The sequence below is a fragment of the Meriones unguiculatus genome, assembly GCF_030254825.1.
Source record: "Meriones unguiculatus strain TT.TT164.6M chromosome X unlocalized genomic scaffold, Bangor_MerUng_6.1 ChrX_unordered_Scaffold_30, whole genome shotgun sequence".
Lineage (NCBI taxonomy): Eukaryota > Metazoa > Chordata > Mammalia > Rodentia > Muridae > Meriones > Meriones unguiculatus.
The window spans coordinates 8,323,641-8,350,766 of NW_026843706.1; the positions used below are offsets into that span (position 1 = coordinate 8,323,641).

The 27,126-nt window shown below is 37.3% G+C and overlaps 1 protein-coding gene across 4 annotated transcripts in view; it reads left to right on the forward strand.

Annotated features, from left to right (window-relative positions):
• Il1rapl1 (interleukin 1 receptor accessory protein like 1) overlaps positions 1 to 27,126 on the forward strand; it is a 1,800,273-nt gene that overhangs the window by 113,436 nt on the left and 1,659,711 nt on the right. For 2 of the 4 annotated variants that reach the window (XM_060376664.1, XM_060376665.1), the window contains exon 2: positions 5,719 to 5,815. The exons of the other annotated variants lie outside the window; for them this stretch is intronic. The gene's annotated coding sequence lies outside the window, so the exon portion shown is untranslated. The remainder of the gene's footprint in view (positions 1 to 5,718; positions 5,816 to 27,126) is intronic. 4 annotated transcript variants of the gene reach the window in all.

Genomic DNA, 27,126 nt, shown 5'->3' on the forward strand with positions numbered 1-27,126 from the left:
GGACTGCCTCTGACATAGTCTGATTGGCCTGCTCTTTGATCACCTCCCCCTGAGGGGGGAACAGCCTTACCAGGCCACAGAAGATGACAATGCAGCCACTCCTGATGAGAACTGATAGTCTAAGATCAGAAAGAAGGAGAGGAAGACCTCCCCTATCAGTGGACTTGGGAGGGGCATGCATGCAGAAAGGGGAGGAAGGGTGGGATCGGGAGGGGAGGAGGGAGGGGCTTATGGGGGGATACAAAATGAATAAAGTGTAATTAATAATAATAATAAAAAGATTTAAAGACAGCAAAAAGTTTATCACAGTCAGTCACTGATGCTTTATTTTGTCAGCCCACCAGTAGTTTCATAAGATATGTAATTGCAGAGACAATATATCCTTTGCAGAAAATTATTTTTAATAGCATCTACCATGTTACAATATTACATATTTATTTAACTTGACATTAAAATGTGCAATGTGCTTTTAAATTTTATTTTTCTCTTAAGTTTGTGAATCAGGTGTATCACATAAAAATATGGAAACAGAACTTTAAAGAGCTCCAAAATGTTAAAACACATTTTTACAGTACCAATAAATTAATTAATTTGAGCAGATTTTGAAAGAGCAGCTTTTTTCTATGAATCCATATATTTGTTTGGTTGGTCTTTAAAGGTATAAAGTGTGTGTATGTGTGTGTGTGTGTGTGTGTGTGTGTGTGTGTATCTATATATACATGTTCTGTGTACACATGCATACATGTATATACACATTTATATACACCTGCACACATGTGCATATGTGGATCTACCTGTGTATGCTTGTAGAAGTCATAAAGCATTGAAAAATATCTTCCATGAACACTTTACCTTATTCTTTTAAGCCAGAGTCTCTCCTGAACCTGGAGCCACATTTTTTTTTTTCAACAGTCTTGGTCACCAGAAAGTCTCAGCTATCCTCTTATCTCATGAGTTCATACCCAATTTGTTACATGCATATTGAGATCCAAACTCAGTTTCATGTGGTTTTTCCACAAGTGCTCTTAACCACTAGAGCCAATTCTCTAGTCCCTAATTCTTCAACATTGAATCACCCATTAAATACTACATCTGCAACACTGTAAGCATCTGTGAAAGCACTCCAAAACCTGAAATTTCTGGGGATTTTTATTCATTGGACAACCTTAGAAAGATTGAGTATATGAATTCTTTGCAGTCGGGTCTATGGTGAAAGAATAGTTAATAAAGCTATGATGTAAACCATACTCAACCCATGATCTGTTTTATTAAAGTATGTAATTAAAGTATCATTATATACACTGCTATTAGCAAAAGGTAGGAACCTTTACTTATGAATGTCATATATATATACATATATATATATATATATGAAATAAATTGCATCACACTTGTTTAGAGTCACACAGAAAATAGTCAATCTGAAAACCTTTAAGTTAAGATGAAGAATAGGTATTAATATGTCATGCCTGGTATCACTGCTCTGTAATCTCAGCTACTGGGGAAGGAGAGGCAGGTATATTTCAATGTCAAGGCCTGCCTTGTGTACAGAAGGAATACAAAATTGGTCTAGGAAACTAGAACAATACAAATATTTTTAATAAATATTTAAAAATGATGAAGACTGTAGTTGTAGAGCTCTTCAGTAGCAAGCATTCATGCTCGGTTTAATCCCTGATGCCCCTAAAAATAGACATGAACAAGAGAATGAAAAACGGTTTCCTGTCCCCATTCTTAAATAGCTATTAAAAAAAGGTATTTAAAATTATTTTTAATATTCTATTTACTACTGTGTGAAAACTCAAATTTCTTCCAAATATTTTAAAAATGAGACTTATTACTTGTAGTTTTAATTATTATCATTGCTATACAATCAAGTTATATTTGAGAATCTTAATACCAATCTTTTTTAGACTCTAAAAGAATTTCCTGCCTATAAACTAGGATGTATATTGTATATGTATGTATGACAATGCACTGTTCTCATAAAACATAGTGAAACTTTGACTGTTTTTCTTTGTGCTATGAAAATCTTTCGCAAATTTCTAAGCGATACTTGGCACCATAGCATGCTAATTACCATCTTGAATTAAGGCACCTTCTATTTATGCGAGCTTACTTCGTATAAACAGGATTGATATCGGAAGTAGAAGACAAGGAACAGGACAGGAGCCTTCCACAGAGGACTACTGAAAGACTCTACCCACCAGGGTATAGAAGGAGATACTGAGACTTGTTGCCAAAGTTTGGGCAGAGTGCCACAATCTTTATGGAAGAAGGAGACTGAAAGACATGGAGGGGACAGGAACTCCACAAGGAGAACAACAGAGCCAAAATACCTGGGCCCAGGGGGTCTGCAGAGACTGATACTCCAAACAGGGACCTAGCATTGAGAAGACCTAGAACTCCTGTTCAAAGGAAGCCCATTGGCTGCTCAGTTTCCAAGTGGGTCCTTAGTTAGGGGATCAGGGGCTGTCTCTGACATGTCCTCAGTATCTGTCTCTTGAATCACCTCCTGCTGAGGGGAGCAGCCTTGCCAGACCATAGAGGAAGATGATGCAGCCAGCCTTGATGATACCTGATAAGCTAGGATCAGAAAGAAGGGGAAGGCCTCCCCTATCAGAGGTCTAGGGAAATGGCATGGAGGGGAGAAGCGGGAGGGTGGGTGGGATTGGGAGGAGATGAGGGAAAGGGCTGTAGAGAGGATACAAAGTAAATAAATTTTAATAAATAAGAAAATAAATTAAGTTTAAAAAGAAGATGGGAAGTATAACATTGGTGAAATGTAAACTTTTAAGAAATATTTGAAGATCATCCATTAATGCAGCACATTTGGAGAAAATAGCAGCAGCAGCAACAACAACAACAGCAAAAATAATAATGTCTATTTCCCTTCCTGCCCTTAACTACACGTGTACATATAGAGAGACACACTTGGGATTATGTGCATTACTGTTTACTGAGTTTTCACTTGAGTGATGATTTCTATTTTGTACTTATGCAAGTTTTTTTTAATATGAAATTCTCTGAAATTTTAATGATTAACTGTTCCATCAGCAACTATCAAGCTATTAATTAGTTCAATCACAGTTGGCTTTTTGTCTGAAAGTCTATTCCCAGAAAATACTACAAGAGTTTTCACTGGATTATTTGTGATGTTCTAGGTACTAAACATTAGACATTTGGAACTAAAATGTGAAAATGTCTCACGTACGTTTATTTTCTCAAATATATAGTTGTTTTTTTTCTAGAAAGTTTATGTTGTGGTAAATCATTACATTTTTCCCTGTAGACCGAACTTAAAATATGATTTTATTACTATTTTAGTGAGTGAGAGAGAGAGAGAGAGAGAGAGAGAGAGAGAGAGAGAGAGAGAAAGAGAGATAGCATTATTGTGGAGGTTAGAGGACATCTTTCAGAAGCTACTTCTTTTGTTTTATAATGGGTTAAATATACTGAACTTAAATTTCAGGTGATCAGGCTTGCAGATTTTGCAGATCTATCATTTTAACCCACAATGTGATCTTATTGGCCCAGTACCAAATTTAATAATGACTTACTGAATTATACATTATAATTTTTGTCTTATGCTGACCCGTGTAGTCAAGTTTATATGAAAACTTAGGTCTCTATGCATCTGCTTATAACAAGTAGTTAAATGCAGAATAGCTTTCTTTTTTCTTTTTTCCTTTTTCTTTCTTTTCTTCCTTCTTTCCTTCTTTATTCTTTCCTTCTTTCTTCCTCTCTTCTTTTGTTCTCTCTCTTTTTTCTGTCTTTTCTTTCCTTTCTTCTTTATTCTTTCCTTCTTTCATTCTCTTCTCTTTTCTTTCTTTCTTGAGAACCACAAATATAAAGGGCTTCATATTTTACACTGAAGATGGTTTGTGTCTTGTCCTTATCAACTGGCATTCTAATTAATTGCACTTTTGTGAGATTTTATACACCATTAATGTGATATTTGCACACATGGTTATTAGGATAATTTTTGTTTTGTGTTTTTCTTTTGTTTTTTTATCATTATTTATTAAAATTTATTCTCTTTGTAGCCCAGCTGTATCCCCTTACTTGTCTCCTCCCAGTCCCACTCACCCTCCCTCTTCTCCTCCTATGCCCCTCCACTAGTCCACTGATAGGGCTGGACCACTTCCCCTTCTATCTGAATCTGGCCAGGTTTAATCAGGTCTAATCTGGGTTGGCCAAATCATCTTCCTCTACAGCCTGGCAAGGCAGCACTCCCCAGGGAGAGGTGATCAAAGAACCAGCCAGTGAGTTCACTTCAGAGACAGCCACTGATCACCTTAATAGGGAACCCATTTGGAGACTGAGCAGCCTATGGGCTTCCTCTGAGCAGGGGTCTAGGTCCTCTCCATGCATGGTCCTTGGAGTATCTGTCTCTGCAGTCTCCCCTGGGCTCAGGTTTTTGGCTCTGTTTATCTCCTTGTGGACCTGTCCCCTCCAGGTCTTTCTATCTCCTCTTTCTTCTCTAATGTTCCCTGCACTCTGCCCAAAGTTTGGCTATGAGACTCAGCATTTCCTTCAATACCCTGATGGGTAGAATCTTTCAGAGGCCCCTGTGGAAGACTCCTCTTTTATTTTTGTTTCTTAATACCTCTACCCCCATTCTCCATCCCAATCCCTTCCAGCACCAGGTAGGAGAAAAAGAAATTTCAGGCAGTGAGGAGCTGTAGTTCTCTTTGGATACTTCCTGCTGGTTAGGGTTGTTGGATTCCTTGGGGCACGCCCATCTTTATTTCAATATGTCTTCACCTTCTTGTCAAACTGCATCAACAGCAACCAGGAACAGTGGGAGGGGGGTTAGTAAGCAGCAGCTGCATCCCTCTCAGAGCTAACATGAGGCAAATAATTTGCTTCTGTGGACATTCTGAATCAGCCCCTTATCCCAAATTTTTTAATTGTTTTAATTTGGGATTAAAACAAAATCATCTTTCCAATAACATACTGAGTTTTTAAAGACACCAAAACTTTTCACTTCATATGGGTCTTCAAATTTGTTTTTGAAATGATTGTTGTTGGACAGTCTTATGTTGCATAAAATTTATTCTCCATTGAGCTTTGTTCATATTCTCTTCATTGCTTTAAAGCCCTACGCGCTTCTTAATCTATATTATTTTAGTCTCATCTTCATTAGTTGAAAGACTTCCTGCTGAGATCATCATGACTACTTTGTTACCAAATCGATTGCAAAATTTTAATTCATTGTTTATCTTCGATTTCTTTGCAACAATAAACACTTGACCATTCTCTCCTTGAAGTACTTTCTTCGGATATTTTGCTGGGATAGAACATTAGCTTAGGTATTTTTTTCTCCCTTTTCTTTTTTTTCTTTTTTTTTTTTTTTTTTTTGTTTCTGTTGAAGGTGTTTTCTCCTAAAGAACATTCCATTCTCTTCCTAGACAATCTAATTTGTTTTTAATGTATAGCTCTCATTATGTCTTTGATATGCCACCACAGGCTTGGTTGCAGTACAAACATATATACCCATGTTTTGATGAACAAAATAATCAAGGAAAATTTATGTTCTTACCACATGTCCTTAGTTGTCCAAGTAGGTCTGTCTTGTATCCTATCCTACCTATTTAAATGTCATGCAATTTTTAATCTTCACTGTCAACTTCCACTAATTTGTATTCATCTAATCATTCAATTACCTGTTGAGTAACAGTATTCTTCTTTCTCTGCTTCCTGTTTGCTTATAAGGTAAGCAGCTGAAGACTCCTAGTCACTGGCTGTCACCACCATAGTTCCACCTGTCTCCATTCCTTTTCTGACATGATGAAATATATTCAGACAAACTGTGAGTAACAATAAGTGCTTATTTCTTAAATTGTTCATAAGATATTTGGTCCCACAAAGGAGAAGAGTAGGTAATACATGGCTTAATTGGTACTTGACTCACTGTTCATCTCTCTGTCAGAAGGGTTAAAATAGTTTTCATATGAGCTATCACATGATCTTTATAAAGGAACATGCTTCAATTTTAACACTCATTACATGAAAATAATCATATAATTTAATCAGAATTAAAATTATATTTAGAAGCAGAATGTAGAAATTTAAAATAGTTGGTGACCTCATGTTTAATTTTTTCTTGTTTACAAATATTTGTTGGATCAGGAAAAAAAATCCTTATAGCTTCCCAAAAGTGGAATTTCATAAACCTTATCTAAAACACACAATTTCTAGGTAATGTTTAGGATTTCCTTCCTAAACTTAAGACATAAATTTTAAGTATAGAGACATCTATGCCACCTACAGTTAACTTTTTAAAAGAAGACTATGAGATGAGTAAGCAAGACATATGGCAAATATAAGAATGGTGTGTAGAAAGTTACTTATTTCTAAGGCATGTTATCTGTCTTTAAAACTGTATTTGGCAGGTAATTTAGGCAGCATTCTTCCACTGGTTAATGCAGATTATATTCCTTCTTATTTCAGTTTTATTAGTGATGCAACTAAATAAGAATAAGAGGAGGCCTCACTTTTACTTATCAGGCTAGGTTAACTCTAAGTAGCAAAAAGTTCCCAAATCTCAAAAGATTCAGTGATTTAAAGAAAAAAGAAATATCATGCTATTTTTCACTTATACTACATGATGTGTTTTCGTTGTGGGTCAGCTGGGGGATGCTGCTCTATGTAGTATTCACTCTGTGACCCTGATGCATAGAGCAGTCATTATTCAGAATGGTACTGATCATTATGGTAGAAGCAAGATGGCATCAGAGAATTTTCTGCCAGTTATTAGGTGTTCTCTCTAAAAATATTGTCTTACTTCTTTTCTCACTTCATGAATCAGAACTAGTGAATATCCCACTATGCCAGCTTGCTCTCATGCCCTTTACTCCCACTTATCAACCTTTACACTGCTTCACAAAGATTATAGTTCCCTGATCTTCTTTCTGTGTGTTACGGGTAGTCTTGATTATTTTGAGGTATTCATGAGAGTGTGGAGCGCAGAGGAGTGGAGAAATCAGATTATTCCACTGTCTATCTTCCTGTTTGAGATGGTGTATTAAGCAGCAGTGGAGGCTCTGACTCATCTCCCAGCAGACAGCAATCATGGACATGAGCTTCTGCAGGTGGCTTCAGAGGTCTCATAGTAACAGTCCCTTTTTGGTCTTCCTATCCTGAAGATTTCTTGGTTGTTCCTTTTCTTTTTCCTTATTTTGGATTCACAGGCCTTAAAACACATGTAATTTTCTGTCTTAAATTTCTTGGGTTTGGGGTAGAGAGATGGCACAGTGGTTAAGAGTAAATACAGTTCTTGCAAAGGACCTGGGTTCAATTCCCAGCACTCACAAAGGGCAACTCAGAGCAGTGCATGACTCAAGCTTCAAGGACATCTGATGCTTCGGATCTCTGTGGAAACCAGCATTCTTGTACACACAGACACATGCCCACACATCCTGATCACACCCATACACACACATATAATTAAAATAGATTTTAAGATTTATGGGTTATGTTAATGTGGCCTCTGATTTTTGTTTCTTTTTTTTTTTTTTTTTGGCAGGGCCTTGTTTACTAGAAGTGGCAATCTATGTAGATCAAGAGCCTTAAAGTCACAGAGATCAGGTTGCTCTGCCTCCTGAGTACTGTCATTTAAGGCATGCACTACTAAGACTGCCATGGCCTCGGTTTGTGATGAATCCCTGAGTGATAAATCTGTGTTAAGATGTTCAATCTTAGTCCATAACCCAAAGAACACAGAACTAGAAGTTCTTGATGATAAGCTATTATGACTGCCTTGATAACCATTTATATTTAGCTTGAAATCATCTTATCTAGCCCGACCTCTATTCTGAAATCTAGAATATTTCTATTTTTTCTTTAATACTATTATCATTTATTACAATTTATTCACTTTGTATCTCGGTTGTAGCCCTCTCCCTCATCTTGTCCTTGACTCATCCTCCCCCATCTATTCCCCTTATGTCCCTCCCCTAGTCCACTATAGGGGAGGTACACCTCCCCTATTATCTGTCCCTAGCCTATCATGTTTCATCAAGACAGTCTCTGGATCCTCTTTCTCTGTGGCCTACTCCCTTTACAGGGAGAGATGTTCAAAGAACCACCACTGAGTCCATGTCAGAGACAGACCCTGCTCCCTTTACTAGGAAACTCGCATTTTTAGCTTCATTGGTCTCCTTGTAAAGCTCCTGTCTCCTCCAGGTCTTTCTATCTCCCCCTTCTATAAGATTACTTGCACTCTGCCCATAGGTCGGTTATTAGGCTTAGTATCTGCTTCAATACCCTGATGGGTAGAGTCTTTCAGAGACCCCCTGCGGAAGTTTCCTGTCCTGTTCCATCTTCTACTTCTGATGTCTATCCTGTTTGACCTACTGAATGAGGATTAAGCCTCTTCCCTAGGTTCTTCCTTGTTGTTTAGCTTCTTTAGGACTATAGATTTTAGTATGTTTATTGTATTTTTGTTTGGCTGATATCCACTTATAAGTAAGTATATACCGTGTGTGTCTTTCTGCTTCTGGGTTACCTTAATCAGGATGATCTTTTCTAGTTGGTGTTTTGATGGAAATTGCATTGAATCTGTAGATTTCTTTGGTAGGGTGGCCGTTTTCACTATGTTAACTCTACTAATACATAAGTGTGGCAGATTTTTCCATTATTTGATTTCTTCCTAAATTTCTTTCTTCAGAGACCTGAATTTTTTTTCACACAGGTCTTTCACTTGCTTGGGTAGAGACACATTAAGGTACTTTATGTTATTTGTGACTATTGTGAAGGCTGCTGCTTCCCTAATTTCGTTCTCAGCCCATTTGTCTTTTGTATACAGGGGGGTTTCTGTTTTTATGTTTGTTTGTTTGTTTACATAGCCACTTAGCTGAAGGTGATTACCAATGGAAGGAGTTGTCTGCTAGAATGTTGGGGGTCACTTATGTATACTATCATAGCATCTGTGAATAGTAATACTTTTACTTCTTCCTTTCCTATTTCTATCCCCTTGATCTTCTTTGTCTTAGTGCTCTAGCTAGGACTTCAAGTACTATGCTGAAGAGAAAAATGATAGAATGGACAATTTTATCTTGTCCCTGATTTCAGTGGGATTGATTTAAGTGCTTCAGCCCTAGGACAACCACCCATGTGTGGATACTTTCATGGAAAGAGCAGCAACACGTGGCATCCATCCCCTCAGCTTTAGGCCACAAGCCCAAGCCTACTTTCTGTGGATACCTTCCATATACCAGCAGTTGACACCTTGGACCCTGAGCACTCACTCTCACTATCTGTGGAGTGAAAAACCTTCTTATACTGAGGGTGAAGCTGCAGTACTGGTTCCAGGAAAAATCAATCAAGGCTACAGACAACCAGATGGCTAGAGGCTGATGTATGTATACAGACAACAAAACCAGGACATCATGGCTTCACCAGAATCTCCAAAAGTCAATGAATAATCTTTTGCAGCTGAAATTCATGAAAATGATCTTAAATCTATAATTATGCAGTTATTTGGGGCACAGAAAGAGGAAATGAACAAAGAAATAGAGGCTATCATGGACAGACAGGAATCCACATTCAAACAGATGAAGGAAATTGGTGCAAGACATGAAAACAGAATTAGAATCAATAAAGAAAACACAAACAGAGAAAACCCTGGAGTTGGAAAACTTAGAGAAGAGATCAGGAACCAAAAAGTCGAGCATCACCAACATAATACAAGAGATGGAGGTGAGAATCTCAGGGGCTGAAGATACAATAGCAGAAACTGATACATCTCTCAAAGAATAAACAAATAGGAAAAGTTTCAGACACAAAACATGCAAAAAATTAAGGGTACTATGAAAAGACTAAATCTAGTAATATTAGAAATCGACAAAAAAGAAGATTCCAGGCTCCATGGCCCTGAAAATATTTTTGAGAATATCATAGAATATAGAATAAAACTTTTCCAACCTTAAGAAAGAAATGTCCTTAAACATACAAGAGGCCCATAGAACACCAAATACACTACACCAGAAAAGAAATTCCTCTTGCTACATAATAATCTAAACACTAAATCTACAGAACAAAGAAAAATATTAAAATCAGCAAGGGAATAAAGCCAAGTAACATATAAATGCAGACTTAACAGAAAAACAACAGACTTCTCAAAAGGGGCTATGAAAGCCAGAAGAGCCCGTGAAGATACTGTGCAGGCACTAAGAGACCACAGATGTCAACCCAGATTACTGTATCCAGCAAAACTTTCAATCAACATAGATGGAGAAAACAAAATATTCCATGACAAAACTAAATTTAAACAATTCTACACAGCAACCCAGCCTACAGAAGGTACTAGAAGAAAAACTCCTACCCAGCAAGATCAAGGACACCCAAGATAACACAAGATAAAGACACCATCATAACAAAAACAATAGAATATCTTAAGTGATCTAAAAGCACAGTTCTTTCAGCTTATTCAGATGTTGAGTCAATTAAACATAATTGACTCTCAATGCATGGAATTTTCTCTTCTCTCAGATATTTTGCTTATCAAAAGAAAAACTAAGGACAATTAATGAAACCATATTCTCTCATAGGCTACATAAACATTACTGTACACCTAAACCTACTTTTCATCATACCAGCAAATACCTACAACCATAGCTACAATGTTGAGATGTTAACTTTCTCTTCTTTGTGATTACTTCACTTGTTTTCAATACTATCACCCTAATCTTAGTACCTATCTTCTACAATATTGAGAAGTTGTTAGATACTCAATTTGTAGTTAATCTATGTGCTACAATTGCTAAATGCACATTAGTAATTTTGTTATCAATAGTATTATTCTGGGAGGACATTTATGATAGTAGCTAACACAAAAGTAGAGAGAAAGGGTGCAGATTCTGAAATTGAAAATGTAGATATTTTACTCCCAGCCTATTCCAGTGGTCCCTGTAATGTCAGGTCTTCTTTGGTGTAATACAGGCTAATAACACATGTTTTATGTAGTAATGGTATGGATAATGAAAGAACTTGATATTTAGAAACTACTCAATAAATAAGAGTCACTCTGGATTTTGTTGAAAGCATTAAGTAATTAACAATTTAATAAAGATTATTAAGTAGCATAGAGCACTGAAAATCCATTATGAAATACTCATATGAAACATTTAAATCTGACAAACATAAAAAATAGTCGATGATTATAAGATATGATTTTTGAGGAGTAAGACACACTTCAGTAAATACTTTGGGAAGAAGTGTGTATGTGGCACATTATTAAACATATGTATGTATGTATGCATTTTTTAATTCATTTTAAAGTCTATTCATATTTTAATTGATTTACTTAAGTTAATAAATCATATTTGCCTACATTTATTGTGTAACACATTATATATGATAAGGAGTAAACAGGAAGAGATAAGAATACATCAACATGGTCTCACCTGAAAATTTCGTAATTTTATCAGTTGCTTTATATTTTTTATTAAGTTTTACTGTTTAAAAGCTTCGAGGCATGAAAGACATTAAAATGTTTACTGCTGCTGCTGCTGTTGTTGTTATTGTTTTTTCTATAGAAAGATAAATCCCTTGGGATGGATGTTTTGATCTCTTACTTCCATAGCAGAAAGGTGAAAGAAAAAAACATGTTTGCTTCGCTAGCGCTATCCTGAACAATTTCTGTCTTGATGTCATTTTGGCAACTACACAGCTGATATCATTCAGTGACATTGCACCATATCCAGTACATGCCTAATACCATTTTCAAGTGGTAAACCACTATTCTCAAAGCAGGTTTACAAAGCTCTGTTTTACTTTCCAACAGGAAATTACCTATACAGTCTTCTCTTTTTTTTTCTTTTTTTTTAATTTTTCATTAATTACACTTTATTCATTTTGTATCCCCCCATAAGCCCCTCCCTCCTCCCCTCTCGATCCCACCCTTCCTCCCCTTTCTGCATGCATGCCACTCCCCAAGTCCACTGATAGGTGAGGTTCTCCTCTCCTTTCTGATCTTAGTCTATCAGTTCTCATCAAAAGTGGCTTCATTGCCCTCTACTATGGCCTGGTAAGGCTGCTCCCCCCTCAGGGGGAGGTGATCAAAGAGCAGGCCAATCAGATTGTCAGAAGCAGTCCCTCTTCCCATTACTATGTAACCCACTTGGACACTGAACGGCCATGGGCTACATCTGTGCAGGGATTCTAGGTTAACTTGAAAAAAAATGTATGTCTTTATTAATGATCTATTGTGGGAGCCATCTGCAGCTGTGCTGTCCATTCAGATTTGTCAGTTAGACTGTTGATTTTTATAAATTATTGCCATTATCTCATTATGCTTTTGTCAAAATATGACTCAATTTTATGTAACAATTAACTCTAGGGAAAAGTGATTCAAGAATAAAATGAAAACCAGAGTTTTGACGAAGTCTTCTTTTAGAACAGCAGTACAACATATTTTGCCTATTTGCAGGTATTTCAAGAATCAAATTGGGTGAGCCTTTTTAATTTGCTTCAAATGAATTGAGTTCAAGTGAATTTGATAGAATTATTGGATCTGCTACTGTCTGGAGTAACAATGATGACTTACAGAAGGAACCAGCAGGGCTGATACTATTGATGAAAGGATGCTTTAGAGCCTTCATTTGTCAGCAGGAAGCTCTGCTCTTTGATCCATCTATTGAGTCCTTCCCAGCACAGTGCCTGCCTATTGCACTTGGAAGGCACTAAATGCATCCTTTCAATCAATATTCAATTATGCAAGACAAGAGAGGCTGTTTAAGTAACTGTTTACCTGTTGAGGAAATACATTTCCAAAATGAATTGTTACGACTTCTGGTTTAGTCCATCTTCTCTAGTTGCAATGGAATAGCTGCCTTGTTACACTTGTAGAACATGCAGTGCTATCTTCTACTGCCTTCTCTGACAAGGGGTCTTGTGATGGCATTCTTTCTGATTTTCTTTTGGCACTAACTTTCTCAGCTTCATTCTTTGCAGTTGTTGGCTTTTGTTGCCCAGGAAACCAGAATATTTTCTCTGGTGATAATTTGCTTACAGTCTCCATGTATAAACAACTACTAATCAGCTGCTTTGTTTTAATTTTGCTGTGTATTTTTATACCAATTTGTATGCTTGCCCTATAAAACTGGAGAATTTGGACTTAGTTTCTCTTGCAAGGAGGCTGACTAGGTATTTCCATTTAATAAATTAAGCATCACTCCTGTTTTGTTCTGCTGGAAATTGACTTAACATATTATTCACTCTGGCCTAATCTGCTAGGCAGGCATGAGGATATTGCTTCCTAAGCCACCTTCTAATTTAAAATATGAAGATTTCATAGGTCAACACATAGGCAGTATGAACTGGGATCTTTTAGCAAATTAATTGGGCTCAGAAGAATTCACTACAGTTAATGAAAGTTGTGCTTGTTATCTAAGATAAATGGAGAGTGCTGCTGAACCTTTCTTAAGACAATTGAAAACATAATCAAATGTTAATATAAAATAGTTAACCAATTAATAGATGAGTTGTTATTCAAATTATGGTAGGTTTTAATCCATTTAATTTGATTATTTTACTTATCAACCAATTCAGGGATAGTCACATCTTGGTTTAATTGGCAGTGACTTGCTTGCTAAGAGAAAAAGAGCAGTATTTCTGACGATCCCTGAATCCCCTCGGAGGCTTCATTCATCACTAGTATACACAGCAATTATTTTCCTTCTGTTCTATTATGCCTTCCTGTACTCTATTTTTGATCTTTGTTGTTTAACCAACATTTCTTCTTGATCTTTAGTGTTTTCTTTTCACTCATTCTTATGAATAGCTTTAAAATACACACATCGTCTTAGATTGTGTGTCTCCTTATGTCTTGCTCATTCTAACTTGTTCATGACCCTGACCCTAGGCTTCAGATCTGTTTGTGGGAGATGCTTTGGGTGAATGCTTTGCTCTACGTAGAATTCCTGCTAAGAACAAAAAATTCATTTCCATTGGTGAGCAGCTAATAAAGAATATACTGCTTTTGTCTTTATTCATACCAAGTTATTAACAGTATTAAAAAAACCATCTTCTGGCACGTTCTAAGAGTTTCATGTGCCGTTCCTCCTATAAGCCTGATAGTGCAGAGGAGACATAAGGATCATACAGTTGTTGACAGGAGGAACAAGATATTGAATCCTAATAAAAAAAAATTGTGTGGTCCACATTTTTCTTTACTGTTTATTGAGTTTTATTTTATTTTTTATGCATAAGTTTATTATTATTATTATTTACAATTTATTCACTTTGTATTCCAGCTGTAGCCCCCTCCCTCATCTCCTGCCAGTCCCACCCTCTCTCCCTCTTCCCCCCCCAAATCCCTCCCCTAGTCCACTGATAGGGGAGGACATCCTCCCCATACTTCTGACCCTAGCCTATAGGTCTCATTAGGACTGTCTGGTTCCTCTTTTTCTGTGGTCTACTAAAGCCACCAAACGAGGGGAAGGTGATTAAAGAGCAGGCAATCAAGTTCGTCTAGTGACTGCTCCTGCTCCTGCTCCCCTTACTAGAAAACCCACCTGGTGACTGAGCTGCCCATTGGTTACATCTAAGCAGGGGGTCTCAGTCCTCTCCATTCATGGTCCCTAGTTGAGTCATCAGTTTCTGCACCACCCCCCAGCCCAGAAATTTTACATTTGTTGGTATCCTTCTGGAGCTCCTGTCCCCTCCAGGTATTCTATCTCCCTCTTCTTACATAAGATACCCAGCACTCTGCCCAAAGTTTAGCTATGAGTCTCAGCACTGGCTTTGATACCCTGATGGGTAGAGTCTTTCAGAGGCCCTCTGTGGTAGGGTCCTACACTATAGTAAACTACAAGACGTATATTTATTTCTAATCAAAAAGTCTATGTTCACTGATTTTTAAAAATCTATTAATCTTGTCCCATTATGTCTCAATTTCTTTTTTTCTTTCTTTGGAATTGTGAGGATCAAACTTAAGGCCTTGAATACGGTTAATGAGCACTGTACCTCTAAGCTATATTTACAACTGTTAATCATAATTTTAATCACCTTGGGCACTGTTTCTTTTCCAAAGAATTAATATATGCATATATGTGTGTGCATAGCTGTAATAATTAAAAAAGAAGAGGTCATGAAGTTGAAATCCAATCAAAAGTGTTGAATAATAAAATTATGTGGTGGAAATGATGTAAATACGAAATTCTCAAAATAATAAATCACATAACAGGGACTGTCTCTGACATGAACTCAGTGGCTGGCACTTTGACACCCCCACCCCCAGAGGGAGAAGCATCCTTGCTAGGCCACACAGGAGAACTTTGCAGCCAGTCCTGATGAGACCTGATAGGCTAGGGTCAGATGGAAGGGGAGGTGGATCTCCCCTATCAATGGACTTAGAGAGGGGCAGGGAGGAGATGGGGCAGGGAGGGTGGGATTGGGAGGAGATGAGGAATGGGGCTACAGCTGGGATACAAAGTAAATTGTAATTCATGTAAAAAAATAAAAATTAAAGAAGAAAACAAAAAAGTAAATAAATCTATAGTATTTGCTTATTTGCTTGCTAATTTTTAGGAGAATGAAGCTATTTTCTGAGACCTTAAAAAACAATGTGACTTGTATGATTAACTTCATATTTTCATGAAAAGAAATTAGCAGTAATGAAAATAAAGCTACTCTATTCCAAAAAAATAAAAATAAATCAAATATTTCAGTAGAATTAAAATTATTTCAGTAAAATATAAAATTAATACATGTTAAAAACAGCATGTGATGTTTCAGTATATGTATTTATCGTGTAATGTTCAACTCAGTTCTTTTAAATATTAGTCATTTAATACTTGCTAGTATAAAAACATGTTAGTAAAAAATTTAAAGTAAACTTTAGTGTACATTAAACAGCTTCAGAAACCAGACTATTTTTTAATTTAAAAAATTTTTCTTATTAGTTAAATTTTTTTAACTCTGTATCCCAGCTATATCCCGCTCCCTCATTCCCTCCCAATCCTACCCTCCTTCCCTCATCTCCTCCCTGCCCCTTTACAAGTCCACTGATAGGGGAGGACCTCCTCCCCCAGAAACCAGATTTTTAATTATTCTTAAAAAAATTGTATTTAATTCATTATTTCAAAAATTCAACAACTATTTCCTCAGTTTCTATTATGCCTTACAAAGATTAAAGATGATGAGTTTTACTAGCCAAAAATGATAATTCTTCTATTAAAATTTACATTTGTAAATTATATATTTGACCTGCTAAGAAATACAGAATGACTTAGAGGAATTTATGAAACTGTAAAGTTTTCAACTCATTTAAAAACAAACTAGCAATTTTTATGTATATGCTGCTATCATTTTATATTATATATTTTATATTATAATGCATACACTGTATATGTATATATAATATTTGTCATATGCTTTATATATTTATATATTTAGTCTCTCTCTCTTTCTCTCTCTCTCTCTCTCTCTCTCTCTCTCTCTCTCTTTCTCTCTGTGTTGTTAATTGTGTTCTGTGGAACCAAATAAAGGAATTTCACTTAATCATCTAAAGACACTAACAAACAAACAAAAAAACATGAAAAAAATATAGTACTCTTATTTTCCTGAGTAGTATTTAAATTTAAATAATTTGTTTAATTTCTTTTTATTTATAATTGTTATTTATTACAATTTATTCACTTTGTATGTGGCTATGACCCCCTCCTTCATCTCCTCCCAACGGCACCCACCCTCCCTCTTCTCCCTCTATGCCCTTCCCCTAGTCAACTGATAGGGGAGGTCCTCCTACCCTTCTATTTGACCCTAGCCTATCAGGTCTCATCAGGATTTTTTTTTTCTAGTTCCATTTGCCAGCAACTATCGTGATATTAAATATTCTGATGTGTAAATGTAGCACATTAAAAAATCCATTCTTCAGTTGAGGAACAGACATCTAGGTTGATTCCAGTTTCTGGCTATTATGAATGTAGCTGCTATGAATATAGGAAAGCAAGTGCCCTTGTGGTAGGAGGGAGCATCCTTTGTGTATAGGCCCAGGAGTGGTATGGCTGGGTTTGAGAGAGATTCATTCCCAATTTTATGAGAATTGCCATATTGATTTCTAAAGAAACTATACAAGTTTGCATTCCTACCAGCAATGGAGAAATGTTCCTCTTGCTCCACATCCACATCATGTGCTGTCACTTGTGTTTCTGACCTTAACTATTCTGACAGGTGTGAGATGGAATTTCAAACTCTTTGATTCGCATTTCTTTGATGGCTAAGGATATTGAACATTTTTTTTTTAAGGATTTCTCAGCCATTTGAGACTCCTCTGTTGAAAATTATCTGTTGAGATTTGTATCCAAATTTTAAATTGGATCATTTAGTTGTTAATGTTTATTTTCTTGAGTTCTTTATGTATTTTTCATAAAAGCCCTCTGTCAGATGGAGGGTTGGTGAAAATCTTTGCCCAGGCTGCCATTTTGTCCTTTGATGGTGTCCTTTGCTTTACAGAAACTTTTCAGTTTCATGAGATCCCATTTATTAATTGTTGATCTTAATGCTTGTGATGTTGGTATTTTGTTCATGAAGTTATCTCCTGTTCCAGTATGTTCAAGGCTATTCCCCACTTTCTCTTCTGTCTTTTTTACTGTATCTGGTTTTATGTTGAGGTCTTTGATGTGCTTGGATTGAATTTTTTGCAGGGTGATAAACATGGATCTATTTGCATTCCACATGTAGACATCCAGTTAGAAGAGCATCATTTGTTGAAAATAATTTTATTTCCATTGTTTATTTTTTGCCTCCCTTATCAAAAATCAGGTTTCTTTAGACGTGTAGATTTATGTCTGAGTTGTCACTTGTATTCCATTGATCCAACTTTCTGTTGTTATGCCAACCATACATTTATTTTTATTACTACTGCAACTTGAACTTGGGGATGGTGATACCTCTGGTTGTTCTTTTATTGTTCAGGATTGTTTTCTTTATCTTGGTTTTAATTTTTGTTTTTATTTTTTCATATAAAGTTGACTATTGTTCTTTCAAGGTCTGTAAAGAATTGTGTTAAGAGTTTTGATGGACATTGTGTTGAATCTATAGATTGCTTTTGTCATGATGTCCATTTTATTATGTTGATCCTATTGACACATCAGCATGGAAGATATTTCCATCTTTTGATATCTTCAATTTTTTTCTTGAAAGCTTTGAAGTATTTATCATACAAGTTTTCCACTTACTTGGTTAGAGTTACTCCAATATACTTCATATTAGCTGTGTCCACTGTGAAGAGTATTGTTTCCATGAATTCTTTCTCAGCCTCTTCGTCATATGTATATAAAAGGGTTACTGTTTTTTTTTTTTTGCTGTTGTTGTTTTTGTTTTTGTTTTTTAGTTTCTCTTGTATCTATCCACTTTGCTGAAGGTATTCATCAGCTATATGAATTCCCTGTTAGACTTGCTTAGAGTCACTTACATATACAAGTATATCTTTTGTGAATATCAATACTTTGAATTCTTCCTTTCCAATCTGAAACCTGCTTGCTCTTCTTTATCCTCTATTTCTCTTGTTACAACTATTGAATAGGTATTGAGACAGTGGAAATCCTTGTCTTATACCTGATTTTAGTGGAACTGCTTTAAGTTTCTTTCTGTTTAATTTGGTGTTGACTATAGGTTTGCTGTAAATTGCCATTGTGGTCTTTAGGTATGTCCCTTATATCTCCAAAACTTATATCATAAAGGGATGTAGGATTTTATAAATGTGTTTCCATTGTCTAATGAGATGATCATGTGTTTCTTCTAGAAATTTTTATAAATAAATAATACTTTGATTTTTTAATTATTTTTTATTATTAGTTACTTTTTATTAACTCTGTAACCCAGCTGTATCCCACTCCCTTATTCCCACCCAATCACACCCTCCCTCCCTCATCTCCTCCCCGACCCTTTCCAAGTCCACTGATTGGGAAGGAACTCCTCCTTCCCTTTCATCTGACCCTGTTTTATCAGGTAACAGGGACTATTTCTAACAGGAACTCAATGGCAGGCTCTTCGATGTCCCTACTCTCCAAGAGAGGAGCAGTTTTGCTAGTCCACAGAGGAGGATATTGCATCCAGTCTGAAAATACTTTGATTTTTTTCTATTATTAATTACACTTTCTTCACTTTGTATCTCCCCATAAGCCCCTCCTTCTTCCCCTACCGATCCCACCCTCCCTCCCCCTTCATCACGCATGCCCCTCCTGAAGTCCACTGATAGGGGAGGTCCTCCTCTCCTTCCTTCTGATCTTAGTCTATCAGACCTCATCAGGAGTGGCTGCATTGTCTTCCTCTGTGGCGTGGTAAGGTTGCTCCCCCCTCAGGGGAAGGTGATCAAAGAGTAGGCTAATCAGATTATGTCAGAGGCAGTCCCTCTTCCCCTTACTATGTAACCCACTTGGACACTGAACTGTCATGTACCGCATCTGTGCAGGGGTTCTAGGTTATCTCCATGAATAATCCTTGGTTGGAGAATGAGTCTCTGGGAAGTTCCCTGTGTTCAAATTTTCTGGTTCTGTTGCTCTCCTTGTGTGGTTCCCATCCTTTCCAGCTCTTATTATTTTCCACTTCTTACAGAAGATTCTGTGCACTCTGCCCAACAGTTGGCAAAAAGTCTCAGCATCTGCTTTGATAGTCTGCAGGGCAGATCCTTTCAGAGGCCCTCTGTGGCAGGTTGTTTCCTGTATTCTTCTTCTTCTGATGTCCATCCTCTTTGCCTTTCAGGACTGGGATTGAACATTTAGTCAGGGTCCTCTCTCTTGGTTTCTTTAGATGTACAGTTTTTAGTAGGTTTATCCTATGTTATGTGTCTATATGAGTGAGTATATACCACGTGTGTCTTTCTGCTTCTGGCACAGCTCACTCAGAAAGATCCTTTCCAGGTCCCACCATTTACCTACAAATTTCATGATTTCCTTATTTTTCATTGCTGAATAATACTCCATTGTGTAGATGTCCCACAATTTCTGCATCCATTCTTCAGTTAAGGGACATCTTGGCTGTTTCCAGCTTCTGGCTATTACAAATAAAGCTGATACAAACATGGTTGAGCAAATGTCTTTATTATGTACTTGAGCCTTTTTTGGATATATGCCTAGGAGTGGTATGGCTGGATCTTGAGGAAGCGCTAGCTATTCCTAGTTGTCTGAAAAAGCGCCAGATTGATTTCCAGAGTGGTTGTACAAGTTTACATTCCCACCAGCAGTGGAGGAGGGTTCTCCTTTCTCCACAACCTCTCCAGCATGTGTTTTCACTTGAGTTTTTAATCTTGGCCATTCTGATAGGTGTAACGTGGAATCTCATGGTTGTTTTGATTTGCATTTCCCTAATGTCTAATGAGTTTGAGCATTTCTTTAACTGTTTCTCTACCATTCGATATTCCTCTACAGAGAATTCTCTGTTTAACTCTGTTCCCCACTTTTAATTGGATTACTTGGTTTGCTGTTTTTCAGCTTCTTTAGTTCTTTATATATACTGGATATTAGTCCTCCGTCAGATAGAGGGTTGGTGAAAATTCTTTCCCAATCTGAAGGCAGTCGTTTTGTTTTGATGATGGTGTCCTTTGATTTACAGAGCTTTTCAGTTTCATGAGGTCCCATTTATCGATTTTTGCTCTTAGAACCTATGCTGTTGGTGTTCTGTTCATGAAGTTTTCTCCTGTGCCAAAGAGTTCAAGGGTATTCCCCACATTTTTTCTAACCGATTTAATGTGTCTATTTTTATGTTGAGGTCTTTGATCCACTTGGACTTTAGTTTTGTGCAGTGTGATAAGTACGGATCTATTTTCATTTTTCTACATATAGACATCCAGTTAGACCAGCACCATTTGTTGAAGATGCTATCTTTTCTCCATTGTATGGTTTTGGCATCTTTGTCAAAGATCAGTTGTCCATAAGTGTGTGGGTTTATTTTTGGGTCTTCTGTTCAGTTCCATTGATCCACCATTCTGTTTTTATGCCAGGACCATGCAGTTTTTATAACTGTTGCTCTATAGTACAGCTTCAGATCAGGGATGGAGATACCTCCAGAAGATCTTTTATTGTAGAGAATTGTTTTAGCAATTCTGGGTTTCTTGTTATTCCATATGAAGTTGAGAATTTTTCTCTCCAGGTCTGTAAAGAATTGTGTTGGTAATTTGATGGGAATTGCATTGAATCTGTAGATTACTTTTGGTAAGATGGCCATTTTTACTATGTTAATCCTGCCAAGCCATGAGCATGGGAGATCTTTCCATCTTCTGCTTTCTTCTTCTGACTCTTTCTTCAAAGACTTGAAATTTTTTTCATACAAGTCTTTGACATGCTTGGTTAGGGTTACTCCAAGGTAATTTTTGTCATTTGTGGCTATTGTGAAGGGTGTTGTTTCCCTAATTTCTCTCTCAGCCCTTTTGTCTTTTGTATACAGGAGGTCTTCTGATTTTTTTAAATTAATTTTGTAGCTGGCCACTTTGCTGAAGGGGTTTATCAGCTGTAGGAGTTCCCTGGGAGAGTTTTTGTGGTCACTCATGTATACTATCATATCATCTGCAAGTAGTGAAAATTTGACTTCTTCTTTTCCAATTTGTATCCCCTTTATCTCCTTCAACTGTCTTATTGCTCTTGCAAGGACTTCCAGAACTATGTTAAAGAGACATAGAGAGAGTGGGCAGCCTTGACTTGTCCCTGTTTTTAGTTGGATTGCTTTAAGTTTCTCTCCATTCAGTTTGATGTTGGCTATATGCTTGCTGTATATAGGCTTTACTATGTTTAGATATGTGCCTTGTATCTCTGATCTCTCCAATACTTTAAACATGAATGGATGTTGGATTTTGTCAAATGCTTTTTCAGCATCTAGGGAGAATCTCATGTGTTTTTTTTTTCTTTCAGTTTGTTAATATGGTGTATCACATTGATGGATTTACATATATTGAACCGCCCCTGCATACCTGGGATGAAGCCTAGTTGGTCATAGTGGATGATATCTTTGATGTGTTCTTGTATTCGGTTTGCAAGTATTTTGTTGAGTATTTTTGCATCAATGTTCATAAGGGAGATTGGCCTGAAATTGTCTTTGTTCGTTGGGTCTTTGTATAGTCAGGTACCAAGGTGATTGTAGCTTCATAGAATGAGTTTTATAATGTTCCCTCTGTTTCTATTTTGTGAAATAGTTTGAAGAGAATTGTAGTTAGCTCTTCTTTGAAGGTCTGGTAGAATTCTACACTGAAACCATCTGGTCCTGGGCTTTTTTTGGATGGGAGAATTTTGATGACCACTTCTATTTCCTTGGAAGATATAGGACTATTTAATTGATTTTCCTGGTCCTGATTCAGCTTTGGTGAGTCAAATCGATCAAGAAAATTGTCCATTTCATTTAGGTTTTCAAAATTTGTGGCATATAGACTTTTGAAGTAAATCCTAACGATTGTTTAGATTTCCTCAGTGTCTCTAGTTATGTCCCCCTTTTTCATTTCTGATTTTGTTGATTTGGATGGTGTCTCTCTGCCTTTTAGTTAGCTTGGCTAAGGTTTTGTCTATCTTGTTGATTTTCTCAAAGAACCAGCTTTTGGTTTCATTGATTCTTTGAATTGTTTTATTTTTTTCTAATTGATGGATTTCAGCCCTGAGTTTGATTATTTCCAGCAGTCTACTCCTTTTTGGTGTGTCTGCTTCTTCTTTTTCTAGTGTTTTTAAGTGAGCCATTAAGTTGCTTGAATGAGCTGTCTCGGATTTCTTCTTGAAGGCACTTAGTGCTATGAACTTTCTTCTTAGCATTGCTTTCATTGTGCCCCACTAGTTTGGGTATGTTGTGTCTTCATTTTCATTGAGTTCTATGAAGACTTTAATTTCTTTCTTTATTTCTTCCCTAACCCAGATGTCATTTAGTAGCAAATTATTCAGTTTCCATGTGTGGGTAGGCTTATTGTTATTTCTGTTGTTGTTGAGTTCCAGGTTTATTTGGTGGTGATCAGACAGAGTACAGGGGATTATTTCAATCTTCTTGTATCTGTTGAGGCTCGCTTTGTGACCAACTATATGGTTTGTTTTGGAGAAGGTTCCATGACGTGCTGAGAAGAAGGTAAATTCTTTTTTGTCTGGGTGTAAGTTTCTGAAAATGTCTGTCAGGTCCATTTGATTCATGACCTCTGTTAGAGACATTGTTTCTTTGTTTAATTTCTGTCTTGTTGATCTTTCCTTTGTTGAGAGTGGGGTGTTGAAGTCTCCCACTATTAATGTGTGGTGACCTATGTGTGGTTTCAGTTTTATCAATGTCTCTTTTACAAATGTGGGTGCCCTCGTATTTGGAGCATAAATGTTCAGGATTGAGATGTCTTCCTGGTGGAATTTTTCCTTGATGAGTATGAAGTGTCCTTCCCCATCTCTTTTTATTAATTTTGGTTGAAAGTCTATTTTATCAGCTACTAGAATGGCTACTTCTGCTTTCTTCTTGGGTCTATTTGCTTGGAAAGCCATCTTCCAACACTTTACCCTCAGGTAATGTCTATCTTTGTGACTTAGGTGTGTTTCTTTTATGCAACAGATTGTTGGGTCTTGTTTATGCATTCATTCTGTTAGTTTGTGTCTTTTTATTGGAGAATTGAGTCCACTGATGCTAAGAGAGATTAATGACCAGTGCCTGTTAGATCCTTTGATTTTGTTGTTGGCTGTCGTCATAAGGTTGTGTGCTCTGTTGCTTTTTTTTTTTTTTTTTTTTTTTACTGTATTTTGGTTAATTATTTCCTTTGTTTCCTTGAAAGTAGCTAGTTTTCTTGGGTTGGAGTTTCCCTTCTAGTGTCTTCTGTAACGCTGGATTTGTGTGTAGGTATTTTGAAATTTGTTTTTGTCATTGAATATGTTGTTTTCTCCATTTATGAGGACTGAGAGGATTTTTTTGGGTATTGTACCCTGGGCTGACATCTGTGTTCTCTTAGGGTCTGTATAATATCTGTCCAGGCCCTTCTGGCTTTCATAGTCTCTGTTGAAAAGTCAGGTGTGATTCTAATGGGTTTGCCATTATATGTTACTTGGCCTTCTTCCCTTGCAGCTTTTAGTATCTTTTCTTTGTTCTGTATACTCAATGTTTTGATTATTATGTGGCGGGAGGATTTTCTTTTCTGGTCTAATTTATTGGGTGTTCTGTAGGCCTCTTGTATTCTTATTGGCCTCTCCTTTAAGTTGGGGAAATTTTCTTCAATGATTTTGTTGAAAACATTTTCTGGTCCATGGAGCAGGGAATCTTCTTTTTCCTCTACACCTATTATTCTTAGGTTTTGTCTTTTTATGTTGTCTTGAATTTCTTGAAAGTTCTGTGTCAGGAATTTTTTTTTTAAATTTAACATTCTCTTTGACAGATACATCTATTTCTTCCATTCTATCTTCCACACCTGAGATTCTTTCCTCCATCTCTTGTAGTCTGTTGGTTATGCTAACCTCTGTAGTTCCTGTTTTCTTCCCTAAGTTCTTTATTTCCACAATTTCCTCCTTTTGTGTTTTCTTTAAGTTTTCCAATTCTAGCTTCAGGTCTCGAGCCATTTTGTTGATTTCCTTCACCTGTTTGACTGTATTTTCTGTTTTTCCATCAATTCCTTCAGGTTTTTTTGAATAATCCTCTTTTTATTTTATTTCATTCAGTGATTTAAGCATTTCCTCTCTATAGGCCACAAACTGTTTTGTTATAACTTCCTCTATTTCTTTATGGATGGCCATAAACTGTTTTTATCTGCCTCTATTTCTTTATGCATTTTATTTGTTTCCTCTGTTATCCTCTTCATGATCACAAATGTTAGGTCCTCTTCTTGTATTTTAATTATTCTGGGGTGTCTAGTGCTACTTGTCCCTGGATAACTGGGTTCTGGAGATGTCATATTGCTCTGGCTTTTGTTGGTTGAACTTTTACACTGGCCTCTACCCATTGGGTTTTCTTAGGTGTTTGGAGTTGGTTTCTGGTGTTTCCTGGAATCCTGTGGTGGAGAGAATCCCTTTGCCAGGTAGATGGTTTTTCCTGAAGGAAGCCTTCTTAGCTTTTTGGGTATAGTCACTGGATGGCTGCTGTTTTGCACGAGTTGCCACTGCTCACCTCAGGCGTAGAGACCTGAATGGTAACTGTGGTCCTTAATAGTCATGAGGGCTCTCCTCTCACCAGGAGAAGTCCTGAAGACAGCTGCCCTCCTTCTGGGTTTCTTGCTGTGAATTTAGTGATCTGCTGCTGTAACCTGTGTGTCCAGTGGTTTGGTCGGTTTTGTTAGGGATGACTGGTTGCCCCTTGGAGCAGTATCTGGGGGTTGATCTCGGGGATCGCGGGCTCTTGTAGTTCTGAGGTTGGAGCTCTGTGCCCCCGTACCCAAGCAGTAATCTGTGGCAGGTGAGTACTGCTCTCCTGGTAACAGCAGGCTATCTGGTGCACAATAGGTCCCTGGTTTGTGCCAGTCTGCAGGACCTTTTCTGGAGATATACTGGGTGGTCTAATTCTGTCCTCTTTGCTTAGTTCCCTGTGAGGATTTCTCCAGACAGTGACTCCAAGTCTCTGGTGTCCTGGGGTGTACAGTTTGTCTGTGAGGAATAGTTGATACAAAGCAGGTCTCTGGGCTGGTGGCATGCACGCCTGCCTGCTAGTCTGGAGGAGCTGGCTGCCCAACTACTCTCTGTGTTTCTGGCTTGTGGCCAGATCAGTGATGGTGGCTAGTACCTGCTGGTCTATGAAAGACTTCCCCTAGGTAGAGCCTGGGTGGCCCCAGTCAGTACTGTATCCTTCCTTCCCTGTGGGGGCCTCTCCCAACAGGAACTCCCAGACTCTCTTGCACTAGGGTTCACAGCTCTGTCTGTGCTAGATAGCTGGGCGTGCATCTCCTCTCAGTGCTGGTGGTGGCAGGCCAGTTCAGTGAATGGCGGCTTGTACCCACCAGTCTGCAAGACTTTTTCCAGGGGAAGACTGGGTGACCCGTGGTCAGTCCCGCTATTTTCCTTCCCCGTGGGTTTTTCTCGAGACTGGGACTCCCAGTTTCTGGTGTTTTTGTTTGTTTGTTTGTTTGGCCCACCATTCAGCCTGGGAAGGTGATCGGGCATGCAGGCGTGTGGCTCTGGTCCAGTGACCTTGTGCCTGCATGACCTGGAATCTCTTCCCGGTTCTGGCTGGGTGGCCTGAGCATGGACCAGACTGGTTCCCACGCCATTGGGGTTTCCTCTCACTTGAGAAACAGGATCGCTGTTGTTGTAGGGCCCAGAGTTTAGTCTCTTGGTCGCTGTACAGAAAATGTTGTCCTGCTCCTCAGATACAGTGTTTTCCTAGAGCTGCCATCTTGGCCATACTTCGATTTTTTAAAGTTAGAAGTGTTAAAGTGATCAGGTAAGACAGAAAAATGAATGATTTAAAATGAAGTTATTTGTTTTTATCATCCAGATTAAAGAATTTTCAGTTATGATATAATACTTTATTATTTTACAGAAAAAAAATTGTTAAAACTATTCAATGTACTCTTTCCTCAATAAAATTCCATTTCTTCATGTAAACATTACTTAATATTATTGAGCAATTACTCATTTACTTCTCTTTTATAGAAGATCCTTAAAGGGGAGAACAGAAAAAAAATGTCAAGATAACATTTGAGATGGCTGCTACTTGATAGAGATATTGTATTCACATGTGAATGTCCTAAAATCACAAAAGCCTCTCATCTACTGAAGACTCTCTCAATTAGAAATTCATAGTTTCCAACATTCAACAATGCTGGGATTTAGTTTTCCTAAAATCAAATAAAGAATCTAAACCTAATGATCTCCAATATCTTTTCTAGTTCTCATGTATGGCAGAATGCTTTCAAATTTACTCTCCTAGCCAGGTGTTACCTGCAAAGTTCATTACTCAATTTTTCTTTACAGCTGGATAGTATTTCATAGTGTATTAGTTTTAGGACATTTAGGTTGTTCACATTTTGAAGCTAGTGATTAGAACAATGATAAACATGGCTGAGCATGTATATATGGAGTAGGATGTTAGGTCCTTTGGGCATATGTCGATGACTGGTAAATCTGGGTCATACAGTACATTTATTTTTGGATTTTTAAGGATTCTCCACACTGATTTATAGAGTGACTGTATCAGTTTGGTGCCAACAAATGAGGCCTTTTTGCCACATTCCTTTACAGCATTTGTTGTCAGCTGCTT